The sequence below is a fragment of the Canis lupus genome, chromosome 5, assembly GCF_048164855.1.
Source record: "Canis lupus baileyi chromosome 5, mCanLup2.hap1, whole genome shotgun sequence".
Lineage (NCBI taxonomy): Eukaryota > Metazoa > Chordata > Mammalia > Carnivora > Canidae > Canis > Canis lupus.
The window spans coordinates 3,018,546-3,040,900 of NC_132842.1; the positions used below are offsets into that span (position 1 = coordinate 3,018,546).

General features: G+C 40.1%; 1 protein-coding gene across 10 annotated transcripts in view; it reads left to right on the forward strand.

Moving 5' to 3' along the window:
* Positions 1 to 22,355, forward strand: part of CCNY (cyclin Y) — a 334,546-nt gene that overhangs the window by 212,787 nt on the left and 99,404 nt on the right. The window contains exon 1 of one of the 10 annotated variants that reach the window (XM_072825249.1): positions 13,357 to 13,509. The exons of the other annotated variants lie outside the window; for them this stretch is intronic. The gene's annotated coding sequence lies outside the window, so the exon portion shown is untranslated. Of the gene's footprint in view, positions 1 to 13,356; positions 13,510 to 22,355 lie in introns of those variants that run through there. 10 annotated transcript variants of the gene reach the window in all.

Genomic DNA, 22,355 nt, shown 5'->3' on the forward strand with positions numbered 1-22,355 from the left:
CTACTTCCTATTCTCTACCCACTGCTGCAGGCTTTGCCTAAACCATCACTACTCATTCTCATTCCCGCTGAACCTCTGGAATCCTCAAGAGCCTTCTCAAGGCAGTGCATGAGGAATTAACAAAAGTTGGAGCAAGATATGAGGATCAGGGGAAGAAAATTGCATGGCGACACCGACCAGGAGTTAAATCCGCATCCCTATCAGAAAAGATGGAGTACACCTAGAGCTGAAATTTGTTGGCAGATTTGGGAACTAGGAAGTCATTGATGACTGGTGAGAACAGTTTCACTTGAGAGGAGACAGAAGCCATGTTTTGAAGCTACTTTGGAGCAGAGAGTAGGAGGTGACAGACTACTTTTCATAGAAGCTTGATTAGGAAAGGAGGTAGGGTGGAAGCGAGAGGGAAGAAAAGATGGAGTGTGTGTGGGAGATAGTTAATCTCTTAAATAACGTTTCTTCTGTGTAGCAAACTTGGTGGATACATGTTCTTTATGTTTTATTTGTAAGCAATTTCAAACTTAAAGTTGGACTAGAAGGACTAATTTCACCTGTAGTCACTGGTGGTTAAGATTTTGCCACATTTGCTTTATTATTCTTTTTCCTCATACATACTGCTTTTTTTGCCCTGAACAATTTGAGAATCAGTTGCAGACAGTTGAAGCTTTTACTCATAAATATTTCATGTTTTATAGATTGATTTAGCACTCTTTACTCTCATCAGAAAAGATCTTTGGAAAGCTCTATAAAAGAAAATAATCAGAAAGTCCCCTCGACCTCCTGAAATACTTTGTGGTTATTTGTCTCATGGGAGAAAATTTGGGACTTGGACTATACTATAATGTTTTTTTAGATATCAGTCTGTTGGTTGGTAGCTGATCAGCAGAAAAAATGGAGGGAAATGATGGCTATTTGGACCACTTGAAATAAATGTGGCTGTAATCACATAGTCTGATAAGGAAGTAACAGGCAAGAAAGAAATAATGCTTTTAACCAGTGTTTGATTCCACAGTGCAAAACTCTGTTATTTATTAATAGCCTGAGAAGTGAGATAAGAGATCACTGAGGTTCAAAAGTTCTGTTCAAAATACTTAACATGTCAAATAAATCCCCAGAGTGTTATTTCTGATTTAGGCACTGGACAAATATGCTCAATGGAAAAATTTGGAGTTTCCTCCCTTAAATATAGAACATTTTAGTTAATTGAAATAGTACTTAATTGTCCTAAGTTAACTGACCTTCAGAACACAGTAGTGTGCAAGAAGTTAGTCCTGTCTTTTCTCTGCTTTTAGTAAAGGCATGGTAGTATATAGTTGCCATATATAATGTATATTTTGAACATAAAACACATGAACAGGAATTAAAATATTACCATGTCAAGTTGTCTTTCACATGTGGCTTCCCTTCATTGCCAGGGTCTTTGTTGGTGGAGAGCAGTGGTCCATTTGTATCTGACACCAACTTGCTGGACCCAGGAGAGACTGAGACTGACCGTGGTTTACTGGTGAAAACATGATAAACCAGAGAGAGATTTTTATTTATACTTAAAAGCAGGTGGTAGGAAACATCACTCTGGTCTTTGAGATGCTGATGACTATCATCATCATCATCTCAGTCACTTAAGGATTGTTAGCCACACTGTTTCCTAAGAAAAATATGGCAGAATTGAAAATAATGTAAATAAAATCTTAATTTCTAAGGTTTTCAGAGCTTTGAGGTGTTTAGTTACTGTGTCATTTTGGTAGCTTGAAAGATTTATAAATAATAACCCAAATATAGCGTTTCTGTTGTCATGCCACAAGTAATGAGCATGTGTGGCACTTTGGGGTAGTTTTTGGGCTTCATGGGATTTCTGTTCACTGGTTTGCTTAATCTACTTTACAAAGGTTGGCTTTTTTTGTGCTTGGTCTGTAACTTGACTGGAAAATGTGGCTGTAATGACCAATAGATTAATAAGGAAATAAGAGGCAAGAAACAAATGATACACTTTTAACCAAAATGTGTAGGATTATCCCCGGATTTCCTTTGATAAAAGTGTCTGTGTGCGGCACTTGGCTGCTCATGGTATACCTACTTGCCCACGTTCTGCTCCCAGAAAGGCTACTTGTTCCAAGCCTCTACTCCTTTGCTCAGCTCGCTGCCAGCCTGTTGCCACTTTCCTCTAGCTCGTGAAGGAGCACCTTTGCCACCAGGGGAATCCAGTGAACCGCCTGAGTTGGAATGTGTCCTTCATCACTTACTAGCTGTGTGACTTGGGCAAGCTCTTTAATTTCTCCATGTTTGTATCCTTATTGGTAAAATGAGGATAATAATATTCTTAAATGATTTGTACTAAGTAATAAATAAGTTAATATACTTAAAGTTCTTAGGACAGTGCCTGACTCATAACAACCTTAGATATTATTAAGGTAATATTTATATAAAGTGGCATTATTATTATGTTAATTCTTATGTAAGGTGACATTTGAGCAGAGACCTGAGAGCTGTGAGGGAATGAGTCATGTGGCTATCTGGGGGAAAAGCCTTCCTGGGCATAGTGGATATGTGCCTGCTGGATTTGAGGAGCAGTAAGGTGGCCCATGTGATGAGAGCAGAAGGAGCAGGGGGGACCCTTGAGAGCTGTGGTTGAAGAAGCAGGAGGGGCACATCATGTCTCACCTTGGGGCCATTGTGAGGACTTCCTCGGTGGTATTCTGAGGTGGGTACCATCTCAGGCTTTGAGTAGACATGCTCCAAAATAGGTTTTGACAGGATTCCTCTGGCTGCTGTGAAGGAGTCAAGGGCAGAAACATGAGACCAGGGAGTAGTAAGGAGTGGTTACACATCCTGGTTATAGCTGATAGGATTTGCTAATGTATTAGATGTATGGCTGTGGGAAATAGGAGTGGAACATGAGTCCAGGTCTGAGTCTCTTGAGGAGTGGAGCTGTCATTTGGTGAGCTGAGAAAGACAGGAAAGGAAGTAGGTTTTGAACTTGTTGATTTGATTGATGTAGTAGGTTGTCAAGGAGGTTGTAGAATGGTCAATGGGGGAATTCAGGGGAGACATAAATGCAGGGGACAGCATGTGGAAGTCATTGCATGTTGGGGCTATTTACAGTCTTGTGACTAAGGTCACCAAGCAGGCTGAGTGTAGGTGGAAAGGAAAAGGCCTGAGGTGTGAGGATGAAGTCCTGAGTCCTGGAGAGGGGAGATAAAGAAGATTGAGGAGGGAGAATGAAAAGGAGCTGACAGTGTGGTAGTAGAAGCTGAGAGAGAGGGGTGCGGCGGTCAGTCTTGGGAAGGAGCATCGTGTGTGTCTCAGGAAGCAGAGAGTAGAGGTGTTTGAGGGACAGAGGCAGGTGGGTGGGCAGAGTGGAGGCAGGAGCAGGTATAGTGCTTCTCCTGGCTGTGTCTTCTCAGCTGGATGGGCAGCAAGTTAAGAGTGAGGTGGGTGGTGGGGGCTTGAAGAGAAGGGGTATTAAAGACTACGTGAATAGAGAGGGGCTGCTTAGCAACACCAAGGGCCCACTGGAGGATTGTCAGGAATTAAAAGTGGGACCAGTCATATGACTGTGCATGTTTCTCCAGCTGGTGACAGCCACTGGGGTAGATATGGAGGGGGTGAAGAGTTGGATTTAGCATAGTATGGGGTTTACCAAGAGAATTCTGTAGTGGGATGGAGGAGTGGTGACAAATAAGAATGCCAGGGAACCACCACTATATTGATGACTCATGAACTCTGAGTTGGATAAAGAGGGAAATGAGGACATAGAAAGGATAAAGTAGCAAAAAGGTAGTAGAATCAGCATTGATGAGTTGAAGAATTGATTGGAATTGGGGTTGACATATCAGAGGGAGTGAGCTGGGATGGTAGGGGATGATGGTAGGAGGGGACTGCTTGGCTTTGGGATCAGGGAGTGTTGTTATAGGTGACTACAGGATGTGTGACTGTGGGAACAGGAGGCTAGGTTAGGGCAAGAGTGTCGTCATGGAAGTAGAGGGCAGAAAGTGGTAAGATCACTTCCCTTGATTTTTACCATGGGAAAGACAGTGATGAGGAGCAGGGCCTGGAGGGAAAAGGAGTCATGGTATAAATGTGGCAGTGAGGTTTGACAGAAAAATGCCAGATTATGTAGGGAAGTGGTGTCCTCAGAGCAGGGAGGTGCCCAGAACACTCAGTGTGGAGGATATAGAGTATTGTGCCGAGGATGACTGTAAGTTTCAGAAGGAAGGGTTTTGGGCTTGGAGGATGACATCAGAGGTTGTGGACAGAGTGGGGATGTTAAGGAACACCCTGGGAGTTGTAGGTTTCTTGAGTTGACCAAGATAAGTAGAGATAAAGGGATTATTATTTTTTTAAAAGATTTTATTAATTTATTCATGAGAGACACAGAGAGAGAGACAGAGACATAGGCAGAGGGAGAAGCAGGCTTCCCTGTAGGGAGCCCAATGCGGGACCTGACCCCAGGACCCCGGGATCACGCCCTGAGCCAAAGGCAGATGCTCAACCACTGAGCCACCCAGGTGTCCCTACAGGGATTATTCTGTGAAAGATTTCTGTGGTGTATTAGGAAGGATATTTTGTCAGGATTCCATCGTTCTAGGGCTGCGTTTTTATATTCTGAATGTTTGAGATGAGGTGAGGTACTCAAGGGATTGGTGATAATAGTGGTAGGTTTTTGGTTTTTTACATTTTGTATGTCAGTATTTCTTAAGATGTGGTAGATTTTTTTAAAACTTTTTTTACTTAATTTTTTTAAAGATTTTATTTATTCATGAGACACACACACACACACACACACACAACACACACACACACACAGAGGCAGGACACAGGCAGAGGGAGAAAGGCTGTCCGCAGGAGCCTAATGTGGGACTCCGTTCCCAGACCCTGGGATCATGCCCCGAGTCAAAGGCGGATGCTCAACCGCTGTGCCACCCAGGCATCCCATTTTTTACTTAATTTTTAAATTTTGTATCTGTCCTCTGTTTTGGAGAATGGCACTATTAAATGCAAGGGGTCAAATTTCTCATCTTTAGCAGATTGTGTTGCTAAAGGGAGCCTACTACTATGATAGAGCTGTGGGCTGGGAGCCAGGGGATCTGCATTGTTAGTCACCACTTATCTGAGACCTTGGAGTGATTGCTTTCTCTGGGAATCTCTTCCTTTGTTTAAAGAAGGTAAGTTGGGGGGTTAGAGGGGTTCTACTATAAATAACTTGTTTGTTTATTAGAGAGGGAGCAGAGTGGAGAAAGAATCTTTTTTTTAAAGATTTTATTTATTTATTCATGACAGACACAGAGAGAAAGAGGCAGAGACACAGGCAGAGGGAGAAACAGGCTCCATGCAGGAAGCCTGACATGGGACTCGATCCCAGGTCTCCAGGGCCGAAGGCGGCGCTAAACCGCTAGGGTACCAGGGCTGCCCCTGGAGAAAGAATCTTAAAAGCAGGCTGCACTCTCAGCACAGAGTCCGATGAGGGCTCCATCTCACAATCCTAACTAAGGTCATGACCTGAGCTGAAATCAAGAGTCAGATGCTTAACTGAGTCACTCAGGTGCCCCTACTATAAAATCTTTTGATTTTAGAATTAAAACCTTCCATTCATTTATTAAATTTATTAAAAATACTTCCTGCAATTATTTCCAATTTCTTTGTTTTTTAAGTCTATTCATTGCATGTTTATACACCAAATAAATTATATATATATATATATATATATATCACAAATTAGTATTTTAAAAAAGAGTTTATGCAGAATAAACATGTATTTCCCAGCATAGGGTGTACTATGGATAAAGATAAGAACTTCAAGAAGACTGTAGTGTGAGTGTATTAGCATGTGTGTTTTATAAATTGTGAAGTAATCTTCTTCCTTTATTTCTCCTTCCCTATACAAAAATTAATTAGAAGCAGAGAGGTGGAAAGAAGAAACATGGTTTGTTTCATCACAGATTGATCAGCTGCTTGGGTGTAGTTGTCTTGCTTGGTGTAGGCTCAGAGCTGGCTGTTTTCTTAGCTTTTTGTGTGCGTACTTGGGAAACTGTAAATGTTACCAAGTGCCTCAGACTCAGAATGAGTTGGTAATTTTCCATTTCTTCTTAAAGTAACTGGAAAATTAGTGATTAACACAGATTCTTTTGGTATCAGAGTACAGCCAGGCTGAAGGCATGCTGAACAAGTGAAATCAGGGTAATTTTCCAAATAAGTTTTGTTTGATTTGGTTCCTCCCTTTTTGGCCTTTCATGAGGAGTAATTCTATATGATACTCAACTTGAGGTGATTAGACTTGAGAAGTGAAATTTAATATTATAGGTTGAGCACGGACACACTAAGGAGCTTCCTGATGCCAGTCCCTCCTAGTTCTTGGGTCGGCCTGGACTTGACCTGTTACCTGGGGGCAAGCTTGGAGCTCTTGTCCCCCAAGAACAATGCAGCTCTGTGAGATTACTGACTGCTTGGGGAGTTGCTGACTCCCCCTGGGGAAAGGCCTGGGCAGTGCACATCTTTTCTTTCCTGCTCTCATCCCAAGCCAGCAGCAGACATTGCCTGTAGCAGAACTTGCATGTGTCCCATGGTGACTTGGATGTTATGTAAGCAGCATTGGACCTAACAGTGTTAATCTTTTTCTTTCATAATTTTATTTCAACTTGGTCTTATAGTGCAATATTTAATAAGACACTGTCCTCCTCCTTCTTTTAGTAGTTCAAATAGTAATGTATGCCAGGATCTGGGTAATACTTTATTAGTTTAATAATTTTTTTCTGTGTTCCTACATGAATGAATGAATATGGGCGCAAGTGAAAGACTAGGGTAGAGCTTGTCCTGTTGAGTGTCAGCGAACAGATGGTTAATAATGATTGTAAATATTGGAGATGTAACTGTTTGCAATGATGTTGAAACATCCTCCTATAACAGTTTGTACTTCATTCCACATTTGGAACTCAAGTGATTATTAGTTTGTCCTATGATTTTTGTTCATCTCTGAGTATACATTTAGGTTAAATGCTGCAGACATGATTAATGAACTATGAATTTCTTCCCTTCCGTTCAGATATCAGAGTAGCTCTTCTGTTCACATCAGACTAGTAATAATATTGGGGTTGGTCTGCCTTAAACCAGGCATAACCCTGCTTATCTTACATTGAAACAATATTTCTATTCAGAGGTGAATACATTTTAACCTTTACTTGTTTAATTTTTAATGTTTGTCTTCCCATTTCATGGTATACAGTTCTTACTGACCCTTTCCTTTTCCATCTAAGCAGCTGCTGACATTTCTGCTATTTTAAAATAAATTTCTTTTGCTTTGAGGTTGGAAATTTAATGGTAAAATTCAAAAACTCTGTGGCATTGGTATACTTAAAAAGGAAAATTTGGGGGATCCCTGGGGGGTTATATCATCCTCTCCGTTTTGAATGTGCAGTATGTCCCCAAAATTGAAAAATACAGAAAAGTTAAAAGAAAGAAAAAGTCCTTACAGCTTGCCTTATACAAAGAGACCTGTGAATATTTGTGTGCAGTTTCTTCTAGTATCTTAAAAAGCTGAATTTGGTTAAATTAAAATCGATACTGCTAAAACAACAAAATCAACCCCCCAACCTGTGTAACATGTAAGTGTGGTGATACTGCATATACATTTTGTATCCTTTTCACTTAGCATGATAAATACAAGTATTTCCCCAATTAGAAATGTATTGATTTTTTTATAAAAATTTATTACTATTTTTAATAGCTACAAAGTTTTCCATATAGCAAATTTGCTACCTATTCAGTCCCTTATTACTGAACATTTAGGCCATTTCCTGTTTTCCTTTTCCTATTATAAATAATACAGTAATAAACGTCTTTGAGCCTGGAGATTTCTCTGAACATCAGTTCATCTCAGTAGGGTAGAAACCCAGGAGTGGAATTAATGACCTAACACTGAAAGTTGCAGATGCAATCTACAAAATTACTATTTGAAAAGGTACATGATACTAGTATTTGAGTTAGCAAAAGCTACTTACTGGATGTCTAAACTGAGCAGCATTTGATAGCTTATTTTGGATTCTTTTTACTTACTTTCTTTTCTCAAGTGACTAGACCCTTTAAAAGATTTTAATCAGTACATGAAAGAAAATCTGGTATATTTAAGGCTTATTGCAGTTGGGCTTGCTCTCTGTCTGGTAATAACCATATTGATGTTTTACTGATAACACTTATGGTTTTCCAGGTTTTTGACTGTGACCCATAGTAAGAAAACACATTTTATCATCTGAATCCAAATCTGTATTTTATTCATAAACACACCTGAAACAATATTTACCCTTATATACTCTATTTACCTTATGCACTTTATATTATGTTCTGAACTTTTCTGTTCTATTTTATTTTTAAAAAAATATGATTCATGCTCTTCTAAATTGATACCATATCCTCTTAAAGGTTCCAACTTGGAGTTTGAAAAACATTGTATTATACTGTATAACAGGTACATATTCAGTGAAGCACTTTTTTTTTTTCGTTTGGACTGCCTTTTTCTTTTTTTTGTGTTAAACAGCTTTAATTTGCCTTTTTCTTTTCTTTCTTTCTTTTTTTTTTTAAGAATTATTTACTTATTTATTCAGAGAGAGAGAGACAGAAAGGCAGAGAGAGACACGGGCAGAGGGAGAGGCAGGCTCCATGCAGGGAGCCCAACGTGGGACTCGATCCTGGGTCTTCAGGATCACACCCCGGGCTGCAGGCAGCACTAAACCGCTGTGCCACCGGGGCTGCCCTGGACTGCCTTTTTCTGTCTGTGGGTAGGAATCCTGGCAATATCTGAGACACAAGACACAAGATACATTAAAGTATCTTACACAAGGGCACATAGCTAATGTGGTCAGACTGGGACATGACCAGCTCCAAGTGACTCCCAGATCCAGGGTCTTAGCACAAGCTTTACAGTCCAGCAGTCTGGAGCCCTTAGAGCACAGAAGCCATTCCAGCTTACATCGTGTAACCAAGGGAGGACCATATGACATCTGTAGGAAAGACTGGTTAAGTACAGGTTTACTGAAAAGCTGTTTGTCTTTATTTTTTTATTTTTATTTTTTTTTTAAAGATTTTATTTATTGATTGATGAGAGACACAGAGAGAGAGAGAAAGAGGCAGAGAGAGAAGCAGGCTCCATGCAGGGAGCCCGACGCGGGACTCGATCCCGGGTCTCCAGGTTCACGCCCCTGGCTGAAGGTGGCGCTAAACCTCTGAGCCACCGGGGCTGCCCATGTTTGTCTTTAATGGACTGTGAAACCCACCCAAGAACTGTAGCACAACAAGCAGAAGTAAACTGAGGCATAACACAACACTTCATTCTGAGGTTTGCTCCTTGAAAAACTGGGCAAACCGGGTGTTGAATGGTGGAGAATTAGAATCAGAAACCAAGGTTTTGGTCAGTGGCGGAAGTTCTTTATAATGGCCCTAAGGAAGGATTGGTTGAAAATGCAAGTCTGACTGCTTCTCCTGGTCCTTTACAACCCCACTGGCTTCCCTTTGCTCTTTGGCTTTAACTGTCCAGCAGATGCTGAGTGAGTATATCTTGAGGAGGTGGTGTGTGCACAGTGCTGGTCTCATTTCTGAAGTGTCTTTTATGCCCAGATACGGAGTGCTGTCCCTGGCCATAGCCTTAGTTCTGGCTTTCTTTTTTCTTTTTCTTTTTTTAAGGATTTTATTTATTTATTCATGAGAGACACACAGAGAGGCAGAGACATAGGCAGAGGGAGAAGCAAGCGCCCTATCGGGAGCCCGATGCGGGATTCGATCCCAGGACCCTGGGACCATAACCTGAACCAAAGGCAGACACTCAACCAGGTGCCCCCAGGTGCCTCCGTCCGGCTTTCTTGTTGAATAGTCCTCACCAAAATAGGTCTGCTGGGATGAGTAAGGCCAGTGAGCACTTTGTAGAGGAGGCTGACAGTAACTCACAAAAACCCTGAGTGCTTTAACTTCTTGAAGGATGTTGTGGATGACCAGCTGGGAATGGCATGGGGGAAGGGACATTTTACCTAGAGGGTTTTCAGAAGTGTCTGATGTTACTGAAAACTTTCTCTGAATGAAATGTACCTTTGAGTTGGATACAGTAACCATAGAATGGTTAGATTTTAATGAACTCTCTTGGACACTATAATTATGAAGGGTCAGGCCATCACTGAAATCAGCACTAATCACTGGTAACATTTTTCTCTCCTTAAAGGGCAAGTTCATTTTATCATGGAAACAAGTAACATTTCCTATTTTCAACATAGTCACATTGATGAACTGAAATTGAAAGAAAGTAGAAATATATTAATTGATCTTGGATTTTTTGGAATGCTGAGAAAAATATGCCTTAAAAATCAAACTTCATCAAACCTGGCAGATTGCAGTAGGAAAAAAATTGAATAAATACGGATGTTTCTCCTTCTCTGACAGAGAATCTGAGGCCCCACTTAAACTTCCATCAAAAATTTGGAAGAGAATGATCTGCATAGGATTGCTGTTAACCTAAGTGAGGCTTGGCATGCCTGGGGTACCTCTGAATCTCAGCTCCTTTACAGCTCATTTACTGGCCTTTGGAGCTCGGGCAAGTGCGAAATGCATCGTTGACATCTCCTGACCCCCTCAGTAGCATGCCTAGGGCTCTGCAAGCTCTAACATGTGTCCTTTCACTGAGTTGTAAGAAGGAGCTGGGACTAGTGATGAGCCATAGCTTTTAGCATATTTGATTGAACACTGTTTACATATTTGATTGAACTCACAGGAAATGTGAGTGGCCCTTTAAAGGCCTTGGTAAAATCTGGCTTTGTTTTTCTTTTATAGTCATGCTGACTTAAAATAGCAGACTCTAGGTCCTTCACTGTAACAGCCCAGTGTGTCTTCCTTTCATATTTACCCCATGTCTCAATGTCCCAGATTTTGCAGAAGAGTAACAATTGCACTGGTGTATGTATAATTGCATTCACATATGTTCAAGATGATAAAGTTGATTTCACCATTCACTAGATAATTATGGAGAGAGAATTTGCACATTCTCGTCCTCTCTGTGTCTGTTTCTCTCTCAGTGCAACCTGGAGCCTGATGTGGCAGCCGTGCTTGAGCACTCAGATGGAACAAATAAAGAATTAGGACTGAGCTTCTATTGTGCTAGGCTAATTGCCTTACTATTGATTCAGCTTTAGAAATGAAATAGATTGTTTAAACATTTTTGTTTTTGTGATTGTTTTAATTCAGGTTTTATTAAACTGGGCAGCACATCTTTGAAGCCAGGATTCTGAGGCACATCTATTTGGATCTTCCAATGTAGCTTTTCTGAATGCAAATCTTGTCCATCTGGCTGCCTATTATCCATCCGTCTGAAGCTCAGCAGACTTGATTAAATTCAGAACAGCTCTGCCTTGGTAGTGGCATCTCAAATTTTATCATTAGTTGCGCATCACATTTCCTTGTGTCTGAGGTGACCCTCAGAAGGCACAGTATTCCTTTATTTTCCTCAGAATCAGGCTGTTTGAAAGGCAGGTTATAGTTATAGCTTGAGTTAGTAAGCAAATTCTTTTTCTTTTTAAAATGTAAGTTCTATATTAGATCTGAAAGTGGGTAAAACACTGATGATTTTTTTTCATTTGCAGATGTGATGAATTTGACTGCCAGGAATCATAGAAGTGCTGTAGAGTGACATATAGGGACTTAAAACATAATCTTCAGATTCTGTGGGATATAAATGGCTGTAAAAAGATATTGAATTGTTCTGCTTTCTCTGTCATCTGAATCCATTAGTGAGCCAGTTCTTTATTCTCCCTCTCTGAAAATTCTCCTAGGGGAAACACCAGAGAATTTAGTGTAGCTGTCTGACCAGGGTTTCTCCACCATGCTTGTCCTAAATTATGTATTCTGTTTTTTCATTTTTTAAGTGATACTCTTTTATAGTCTTATTTACTTGGTTTATCTAGTTTATTACTTTCAGATAATCTGATTATATAGGCATACTTTTAGTTTTAAGAGTTTTCTCCATTTGCTTTGGATGTTACTCCTAATTAAGGATCTTTGATTGTGACTGCCTTGCTTCAGTCTGGTGTATGTCAGTATTTTCTTTTCTCATCTCGTGACGTCCAGGAGCTCTTGGTTGTTTTTCCCACAGGTTTCCAATGCATGTACTCCCTACCTGTTCTTTCTTGCTAGATAGACAGAATTCAGCCCTGGGAGGCTGTGCCCCTTAGTGCCTTTAGTTTCTGCTGGCAGATGATGTACCTTGCTAGAAATAAGTAGTAATGAGATCGCAAAACAGATCTATATTCATCTTTATATTGAATCCTGCACATTTATTTTACTGTAGTCCAAATTCAGGCTTTATTTTTTAATTTAGATCTTCTAGGGAAATCATAATGCAAAAATAGAGTTGAATCTTCTCTAAAATTTTTTCACCTGTTATTTTTACTGTTTTATTTTTTCATTCCCCCCCCCCCCCCTTTTTTGATGGGGGTAGATCGAAAACAGGACATGGTGTGTGTGTGTGTGTGTGTGTGTATGTTCTTCATTTAAAAAACAATTGGAAGTTGTACCTTCTCTACAAGATAAAAGTAATGTGTAGTGTTTTCTAATAGGGTAGTTTCTGTACGCTTACCCTGGACTTCCATACAGGAAGTGGGCTTTTTGGGGGGCTGTCAGTATGCTGAAGGACCCTAGCCAGCACTTCTCAGAGTTGTTGATCCTGGCGGGCTACATACCTATAACTTGCTTAGATAAAATAGCACTCTCTTCTCTCTTTTAAGGTTGAAAAGGATCGACTTTCTCCTGCTGACACAGATCATTGGAATTTTCTTTCCTGATTTTATTAATTCCAGCTTATAAGGAGTCTATAATATAATAAAGATTTTGAACTGTAGATATTAATTATGGAAGAGGAATTCTCATTAATTACTCATGCATTTTTTCCTCATTCAGCAAATTTGTGGAATGCTTATTCTGTGTTAGGTGCTCGAGGCATCAGTGATTGTGATTCCACAGTGAACAAGACAGAATGTCCCTTCCCTCAGAGATGCCATTGTAGTAAGCAGGGAGGGGTGAAGGCAGATGATGTACAAAGTCCCATAATCTTATCTTCCCTGTCTCTTGTCTCAGCTGTCTAGAATGCCGGGGCCATGCGGGGGAGTGGGGCCAAAAAAGCCAATCCTAAAGTCTGTGTGCTGAAATTTTAAATCTAGGTTCCCCAAGCCTGGCTGTGTGTCTTACTCACAAGGGGTTTCCACTTTCATGGAATCAGTGCCCTGGGTGTGAGGGGGTACCACTTCCCTGGGCTCTTTCCCTAGATGGGCCCCTCATGCTGCTTCTGTGCATTCAGTCCTAAACAAGCAAAATAGCTTTCTTTCTCAGTCCTTAGTCGATTAAAGGCAGAAAATGGAAAGGCAAGAGTGCTGACCCACACACAGGGAGGGAGAAGACAGAAAAGTCAAACCTGAGAAGCAGAAACTCCTTCAAATGCCTGAGGACCTCAAGGCGGAGCCACAGAAGAGAACAAACTCTATTTAGCACACACAGGCAAGTCCATCATATTTTGTAAACAAGTTTTATTTTGTAAAAGTTTTGATTTAGGAGAGAGTAAAATTAGATGGGATTTGCTCAGATGGAGTTCCTTAGTTGACTCCAAACACATTGTGAGGGAGAGCTGAGAGAGGTTTCCTTGGGCTTAGAGGTCTTAGCAGAGAGGGCCATGGAATCTCCTCCAGAGGTGGGAAGGAATGCAGTGGATGGTGTCTTCTGAGGCATCAGGACACTGAGCAAGGCAGGTCCCCATTGTCTAGAATTTGTGGGAAGGCCTATGGTAGAAGAGTCAGTGTTTTGTTGGAGTGACTCCCAGTCTAATAGAGGGGCTAGGAGATTGGTGCTGTGCCCTTTCTGGCTCCTACCCCAGCTCAACCCATCCTGCTGTTATGACTGGCCTGGAAGCCGAGGATGAGGGAATTACTCATCAGTAATTGCTCATCAATATAGCAGGGAATTACTATACTCATTACTTAATCAGACATGTACTGGGTGAGCATCTACTTACAGTTCACATTGTATTGCAGATTGTAGCAGGGAGATTTCACACCAGGTCTAATAAGTGTAGTTAATTGCTCTCCCAGTTCCTGGCTGATCAGAAAAAATTAAAAAAAAGATTACTAGCTGAGCTGAATACATTGATACAGCATGAAACAACATCTGACAGACAGCTTGCAAATGAATACACAAAAGCTCTAAAGACTTTTGCCCCAGTGGCCTTTGGTCCACTGTTGTATGGTTGTGGAACAATAGGGGACATTAATATAGAATATTTGGATGTCAGAGGTGGCTTCATGGGTCCGAGGTAGCATGGTGTTATGGAAAAGAATGACCTTTGTCTTCAGTCAGATCTCCCTATTCCCCCAGGCCTAGAATCTGCCCGCTACTTGTAGCTGTGTGAACTTGGGGGATTTTCTTTAACTTCTCTAAACCTCATTAAAAAAAAAAAAATATGGTGAGGATAATTTTTAACAACTTTCAGGGTTATGGTAGAGAATTGGTTTCCTGGAGGTGAAATGCCTTGGTATGGTGCCTGGAATACTTAGCAGGCACTGCCTACTAAGCTATTACTATAAATATGAAGAGGAAAAGGAGAATACTTGTAGCAGAAGCTCAGAGGAAATAATCGATGTGAAATATGTTTGTGGAACATATTTATTTTATCTGCTCCATTACTTGAAGTTTTCTTTTTCTTTTCTTTTCTTTTTTTTTTTTTTACTTGAAGTTTTCTAAAGTCTCATGAATATGACATCGCAGTAATATGACATGGTATAGTATTGTAAGACTCCTTACTCAGTTACTGCCTCATTTTAGCAGGTGAGGTTCAGTTGGCTTATTTGTTATGTAATCATTTATTGAGTATACATGATAGAGAAGGCTCTGTGCTAAGCACCATATGGTGTATTATGAGAGGGAGCTCATGTGTGGAGGGTGGGCTCAGACATCCAGGTACCATAAACTACAGAAGGAATATAGGGGGTGGGGAGCAGGATAGCGCTGACTGTGGATTGAGTAGACTGAAGCACTGACTCAGGAGGACATGGATGCTCCTGAAGCCTTCTGGTTATGGAGACAAAGGGAGAAGATATGAAGGATGATACTTTTTTAGATTCTGTTCTTGAGGTTTGGTTGATGGTTGACAGTCAAGAAGAACTTTCTTTAGGACCATCCTTTGTTGATAAGAATTTGATCCAAAGATCTCTTGCTGCCCTGTTTCTTGTGCTGTATATTCTGTGGAGAGTATGGGCTTTCAGTGGTTTGTGTTTGAAAGTAGAAAATATGTCTAATTTATTACTTGGATATCTCAACATCACTAACTTTATTTGCCTCAGTGTTATTCAATGTAGCCTCCTTCTAAAATGTGGGAATAAATTTTGTTGTGGACTGAATTTTCTTATGCTTTTTTGTTTTTAGCCCCCGCACACTCTACTCCCCTACACACTCTCACTTTACACACAACTAAGTTGCTGTACACGCACTGTAAGTTGCTCTACAGTGTATCCCCCTGCCCCAACCCCTATTTAAGGCACTTGCTTGAACGATGGTCAGACTCTAAGGAATGTGGAGTACTGGAGTTTAACTAACTCTAAAAAACAAGTCATTACAACTTAGCCATAAGCCTCCAAAAGTAGATTGGATAGGAATTTTTATGATGGCTTACTAGTATTACCATAAAGTAAAACTGCTATTTTTACTAAAATAACAATATCACCCTTTTATATCCAAAGAAACAGTATTTTCCAAGTGGTCATGTTAAGTGGAGCTTTTGGTATGCCTCCTTTGGAATAGCGTTTGTCCTACTCTACCAGCAACAGAAGGATCTTGGTCTCGTGACTGGGTGGTTTCTCCTTTGCTTTTCCCCCCATATTTCCACACCTTAAGATCTGCATTTAGCTTCTCTTCATCCCTACCTTGCTCCTTTGCTTTTGTAATTGGGGCTTTCTAAGAATCCCTGAAAACCATGAGGTGCTGAAACTGGGAACCAAGGTGAGCCTCATTCCTAACCTAACAGGACACAGATTAGCTTTCAGAAATGCAGAGGGTAAGGTCCCTTTCTGCCATAACTTCTGTTGCATGCTGCATTTGGCACACTTATATCAGCTGCTCTTTATGGCAGCTCCTCAGGGTGTACGTGTGTGGGGGGGTCTTTTTGGAATAGAGAGATGGTGATGGATGGAAAAGTCACCTCCCAGCCCAGGTCAGAAGTACCAGCCATTCCCCTTACATCAGCAACTTAGCAGTGTTTTGTGTGCTTTTGTCAGGAGGACCTTTTTACCAGGTATTGTTCACTGCTTTGCTGAGGAGAAGGCAGAAGAAGAGAAGAAGTAGTATTTTTGGCATTCCTTGGGATTGTTTTGTGTAATCAGCAATACTATGCCTCAATTAGGGATATTTGGGGAATTGGGTACAAAAAAAGCCAATTCTGCTGGTAAGGTGGGGGGATTTCTGTACTTTGAATGCAGTTTGTTTTTTAGCAGATGGAGGCTCTTGATCTTCATGACTTCTAAGTGACTTCTTTTACTAGAGGAATTCAAGCTAGGATTTTGCATTATGGAATCTTATAGAAGGAAGAACCAATGATTTTTTGATAAGAGGATTCTAAAGAGACATGAGTTGGTGGAGGGTAATAAATAATGAAACCATGGCATCATCAAGTTTAGAAAAGAAGAATCATTAAAACTAAGAGATTACAATTTGAAACAAATGACATCATTTATAAGACCTAGGGAAGTATGTCAAACAGAACTTTTAACAAGATTTATTAAAATAGTTAAAAAAAAACTGATTAAATTTGGTAGTACATCCTTGGAGTGAAAAAGGCAAGAACAAAACAAAACAAAACCCCCAAACTCTCCTTTAGGAATTTATGCATATAAGCAAATGATAAACATTTTCACAGCTTAAAATTTCTACCATCATTTGCTGTAAAATAAGCAATTGTAAGCCTAATTTGGGCAGTAAATTCATGCTGTTGACTTCTTGTGCAGTCATTGACAAACTGCATCATGGAAGGTTGGGAGTTATCCACTAGCCATCATTGAAGGCTTCAAAGTCAATGGTAGGCAGAGGAGGTTCAGAAAACTGCTGCCTAGGCTGAGTGTGCCTCTATTATGCTGGATGGTAACAGGTTATCTTGTTTAAACTAGAGGAAATGGAGTTGGGAAATGGGGGAACTGAGCAGTTGAAGGCATTTAGCATGGCTGTTAGTGTTTGGGCTTTAACTGGGACTATTATTTTCCCACAGGTAGGTTAAACCCAGTAGATGTGCTGCTGGGTCTTCCCTCCTCCTTCCCTTCTCCATGCCTAATCTCTGTGCATGGATCCATTACCAAATTATTGGGTCCCTCTGTAATATCTCCCAAATCCATCCACTTCTCTTAACCACCTTCCTTCCCACATGAATTATGGCCACAGCCTCTTTTCTTGTATCCTGTCCTCCAGTCTGGTCTTCCTTAGTTCATTTTTTTCCGTTGTGCAGCCATGGTCATTTTTTGTAAGTGTGTGATTTGATCATGTCACATCACTCCTTCAGTAGCTTCCTGGTGTCCTGCAGTAAAATCCTAACTATTCCAAGAACTCTTTCTCACCCACTTCGTCCTTTACTCTTTAAATATTTTAAGTGTGTCTTAAAGGTGTGCTTTTTAAAAACAAATCGAAACAAAACAAAAAACTTTGTGTCTTTGATACACAAGTTTTTCTACATTTAATACCCTTATTCTTGTTCCATGTAGGGTAACTAACTGCCTTCTTGGAAGCCTCAGCAGTCTTATTGGTTCTCCCCTAGCACTTGCCCCTAGCAAAACACTGAGCTCACTCTATCTGCCTTCCACTCTAGTGGGCCACAGGGTTATTCACCAGTGTATTTCTTACACACAGTGCCTACATCAAATTGATTCTCAATAAACAATTGCTGATTATTGAATTAAGTAATGATAAGGGAGTTAAATGTCTCTTTCCTGGCTTTCAGAGTGTCATTTTGGACATTTTTTAATTGTCTACAGTAGCAGATTTGATCAATGTTGCCCATATGTAAAAGACTAATTATTTGCCTGGTGTTAAAATATAAGTGATCCCAGTGGTATTTTTCCTCTTTCAGTGATAGTGCTAAATCATGCCTCTCATGAGAGGGCGGTTGCTAGGAGATTCTTTCTCTTTGAATTAATCTACATTTGAGTTAATGGTTGGTCCTTCCAAATTTTTCTTTTCTTTCTTTCAGTTCTTCAGAAGATCTGTTTCACCTGATCATTATTTTATGTTACTTCCAATATTCAGTTAATTATTGTTGAACATTTGGACTTGGAACACGTGGTCCTTATCCTAAGATGGTACTGATTCCGTGCGACCCCTACATGAGTCCATGAATACCGTTGGCTTTCACCTCCATTGCCTCTGATCATCACAGGACCCAGTGAAGCTGTCAGTTATCATCTGTATTTCATGGAGACTTGGAGAAGTCACATGGCTAAGTGGCTAAGCAGAAACCAGAATTTAGTCTTTTAGCTTTCAATTGCATCTTTCTTTAATCTTGTTGTCTGCTGGACTTTAAACACTGCAGTATATATTTAACAATCTGATGCCAGGAAAGACTAAGTATTGTTTAATAAATTTATCTGATGCATGATTTTTCTGGTTCTCCTTTTTTTTGAATTTAAACTTGTCCCTTCACCTTCAAATTTTTTCCAATGAATATCTTTCTAAACACAGATACCAGCAGCCAAATTTGTGTTTTTGAACACCATCAGTGGCTTGTCCTTCTTTCTTCACAGGAAAAATGCAGCTTCTTCCTCTGGCATTCATTTTTTTTTTTTTTTTCCTCTGGCATTCATAGTCTTCTGCAGTTCGGCCTGAATCCATCTTTCTTGCTTTTCTTTCCTTTGGTTTTTCTTTCTCAACTCTCCAGGCTTTCCATGTATGTCTCCTGGCTATCCCCTAATAAGTTTTTTTCTGTCCAGTGTGTGCCTTGGCCCATCTTCTTCGTTCTGGCTGAAATGCATCCCTCTTTGAGCAGCCTTCTCCGAATAAAATTCTGTCAGGTCCACTGAAATCTCATTTGTTCTAGGGAGTCCTCTCTGTTCTATCAGATGGGAAGATGGGAACATGCTTGGAGCACTTCCCATCAGCATTACTCATATGATCCTTTTTGCATTCTGAATTGCTTAAGGATTTGTGGAACTAAGTATATGTGTGTATATGTGTTGGAGGATAGAAGCTCCTTCATGGGGGGGGGGGACTATTCTGGAATATCTTTATATTAATACATACATCTGATTCATTACCTTGGTGGCATCTAAAAGATATCTGAACTCATCATTGACCTTTTATACAGTCAGCACACTTTTGGGGTATTATGCATTCAGACCAACAGCTATGGAGATAGAAGAAAAACATCGCTAGAACACAGGCATATAACAAGTTTGGTTGGTGTGGAGAAGGACAAGTGAGCAAGCCTAGATGAGTCAAGAAATCTCCCAGGGACCATGAGCCTTGGCCAGATGTGAGGTGGGGGCAGGAATGGACAGGTGGGCTGACCTAGAGAGGGTTTTTTCCTGGTAGAGGGGTTGGTCTGGTCAAGCCCCTGAAAACAAAGGATATTAGGTTATGTGTGTGGGGAAAACAAAGTATAGCGGTATAAAGCAAAGAAAAGTGGGAAACCAGGCCAGCCAGTTGTATGGCACTGGCCAGGTATACAGAGGAGTGATGACCCAACATGTAAGTCAGTGAGAGCTTATTCCTGTTTTCTAAGTGGAGGGTTATATGCAAATAACAGTACTGTGTTGAACAAAATATTCTTGGATGTGTTAGTTTGTACCTGCACTTCCACGAAATCTAATATGGAAGTGAGCATGTAGTAGCACTGTTTTTAGTGCTCTTAGTGCCCCCACTCCCTCCCCCTCCCATTAATGATTAGCTTAACCTGTTTTATGTTCTTCCTTGCCTGACCTCTAGTGGATGTAGTAGTAATCAGCGAAATGCCCAAAGGAGAGTAATGTTAGGATGAAGCTAGTAAAGTACCCTGGAAAAGCCACTGCCCAAATTTAAGTTTTTAAGTGGAAGAGATTAGTTTGTAATATGAACATGACCAGAGTGATAATATTTAAACTTTCAAACACTTGGGTTGATAATTCTGTGAGCAGGAACCTTGTCTGATGTTTAGTGCTATATCCCCAGCTCAGATGTACCAAGGGGTCTGATACAGGATAGGTGTGATGCCAAATAAGGATGTGTATGCATGTGAATAATTGTATGCGACTCTGAGTGTGTGTGTGTGTGTGTGCACACACAGAACATCTATACATATATATTTATTTTAGTTCTTTTTATAAAATATTACAATTTTATGTATAAGATCTTATAATTTTCTGTTAAATTTAATGATAATTTTTTTGTAACTTAGTAAATTGAACCTTTTTAATATTATCGTTACACTGTTTATTGCTCTAGGCCACAGTGTTTCTCAGTGAATGCCCTGTTGGCATTGTGTGGCATAGTTCCTCATTGTGTGGGACTGTGGTAATAGACAAGTAGCTGCTGTTTATCATTGTGACAGCCAAAATTGTCCCCATACATTTCTCAACACCCTAGGGTAAAGGAGATGGTGCTGTTCCTCTAGTTGAAAGGTATTCTAAGGTAAACTATTACTATTACTATTACTAAGGTAATCGAATGAAAATAATTCCTATATCTTAATTTTTATGTAATGCCAATAGACTTGTAAAGCTCTTTGTATTTTCTAAGTTGAGGATTATATGCAAATAACAACAGTTCTGTTTCTTTCCAATCCAGTAAATTCTCTTTATGTTGTTTTTTTTCTTATCCCATTCCATACAATGTTGAAGGTAGGTAGATTCCAGCTTTATTCCTGACCTAAGGAGAATGTACCTGATGTTTCACCATTTAAGTATGAGGATTGCTGTAGGTTTTGGGCACATAGCCTTTATTAAGATGCCTTTTATCAGATTAAAGGGATTTGCTATGAGTCTTTTTTATCTTCAAGGGTTATGGAGTGCAGAGCCACTATTAGTTGGATTTTTTCATTCTATACATTCTTAATTCTTTATCTCTCAGTGCTTCATTCTAAGTGATTTCCTAAGATATGTTTTTCAGGGTATGAGTTCTGTGCTCAGATGAGTCTAATCTGCTATTTAACCCATCTATTCAATTTCAGATTTCAAGGACTGTGTTTTTAATTTCTAGAATATATGTGTTCACATGTATAATACATTCATTATGTATATATGAACATACATACGGACTTGAGTTTTTTCCAAAATGTTCTTTCTTCTCTTATGTTTTTATTTCTTTATGTGTTTACTTAATATATATAATTGTGCACATATTTATTTTATGATGTCTATCCAATTGTTCTCTTATCCCAAGTTCTTGAAAGCCTAATCTTGCTGTTTGTCATGTCTTCTGACTCTTGCTTGTAATGGGTTGTTTCCTTCTATGTCTTGCCACTTTGGATGGTGAGCCTATCTTTAGAGGACAGTCTGGTGCAGCTCTGGGAGGCAGGCTTCTTCAGAGCAGTTTACAGTGAATTCTGTCAGGGATTCAGGTATATCACTGACATGCGACCAGTTTGGTATAAATGTGTCTAGGGATTTCCTGAACTATATTTGTAGAGTAGAACTCAAAAACCACATTGGAGACACACCAATGATTACCAGTTAGTGGGGGATTGGGATCCTTTTCCTTTCTTATCCTGGACTCCTTTTTCATCTGCGTTCATTTTTTTTTTCCACTTTAGTTTTTGTTGAGACCATAGCCCATATATGTAAAAGCAGCAATTCCAACTTCTGTCCACTCTAAGGGCTTATATCTAACCTGTAGGATATTAAAGTAAGGTGACTTCCAACCAAAGCACTTTTTTTTTTTTTAGTTTTTTTTTTTTTTTTTCAATTTTCACTTATTTATGATAGAGAGAGAGAGGCAGAGACACAGGCAGAGGGATAAGCAGGCTCCATGCACCGGGATGCCCGATGTGGGATTCGATCCCGGGTCTCCAGGATCGCGCCCTGGGCCAAAGGCAGGCGCCAAACCGCTGCGCCACCCAGGGATCCCCAACCAAAGCACTTTTAAGTAAAGGAGGTTAGATTAGTAATTCTGCCAGGATGATAGATGAGACCTCAGACCCAGCTCTTACTGCTGGATAGCCCATCCTTGCTGGAAGACCTCAGTTTTCTCTCTAGTTAGGGCTTCAGGTCATTTCCTTGACTTCTTGACACACTCTCATAGGCATTTACAAGGATGTCTTATATTTTATCTCACATTCCTGAGTGCTTGCAGTGCGGGAGCTTTTAGTTTATCCAAGCTGCCATATTGGCACAAGATCTGTCTGTAGT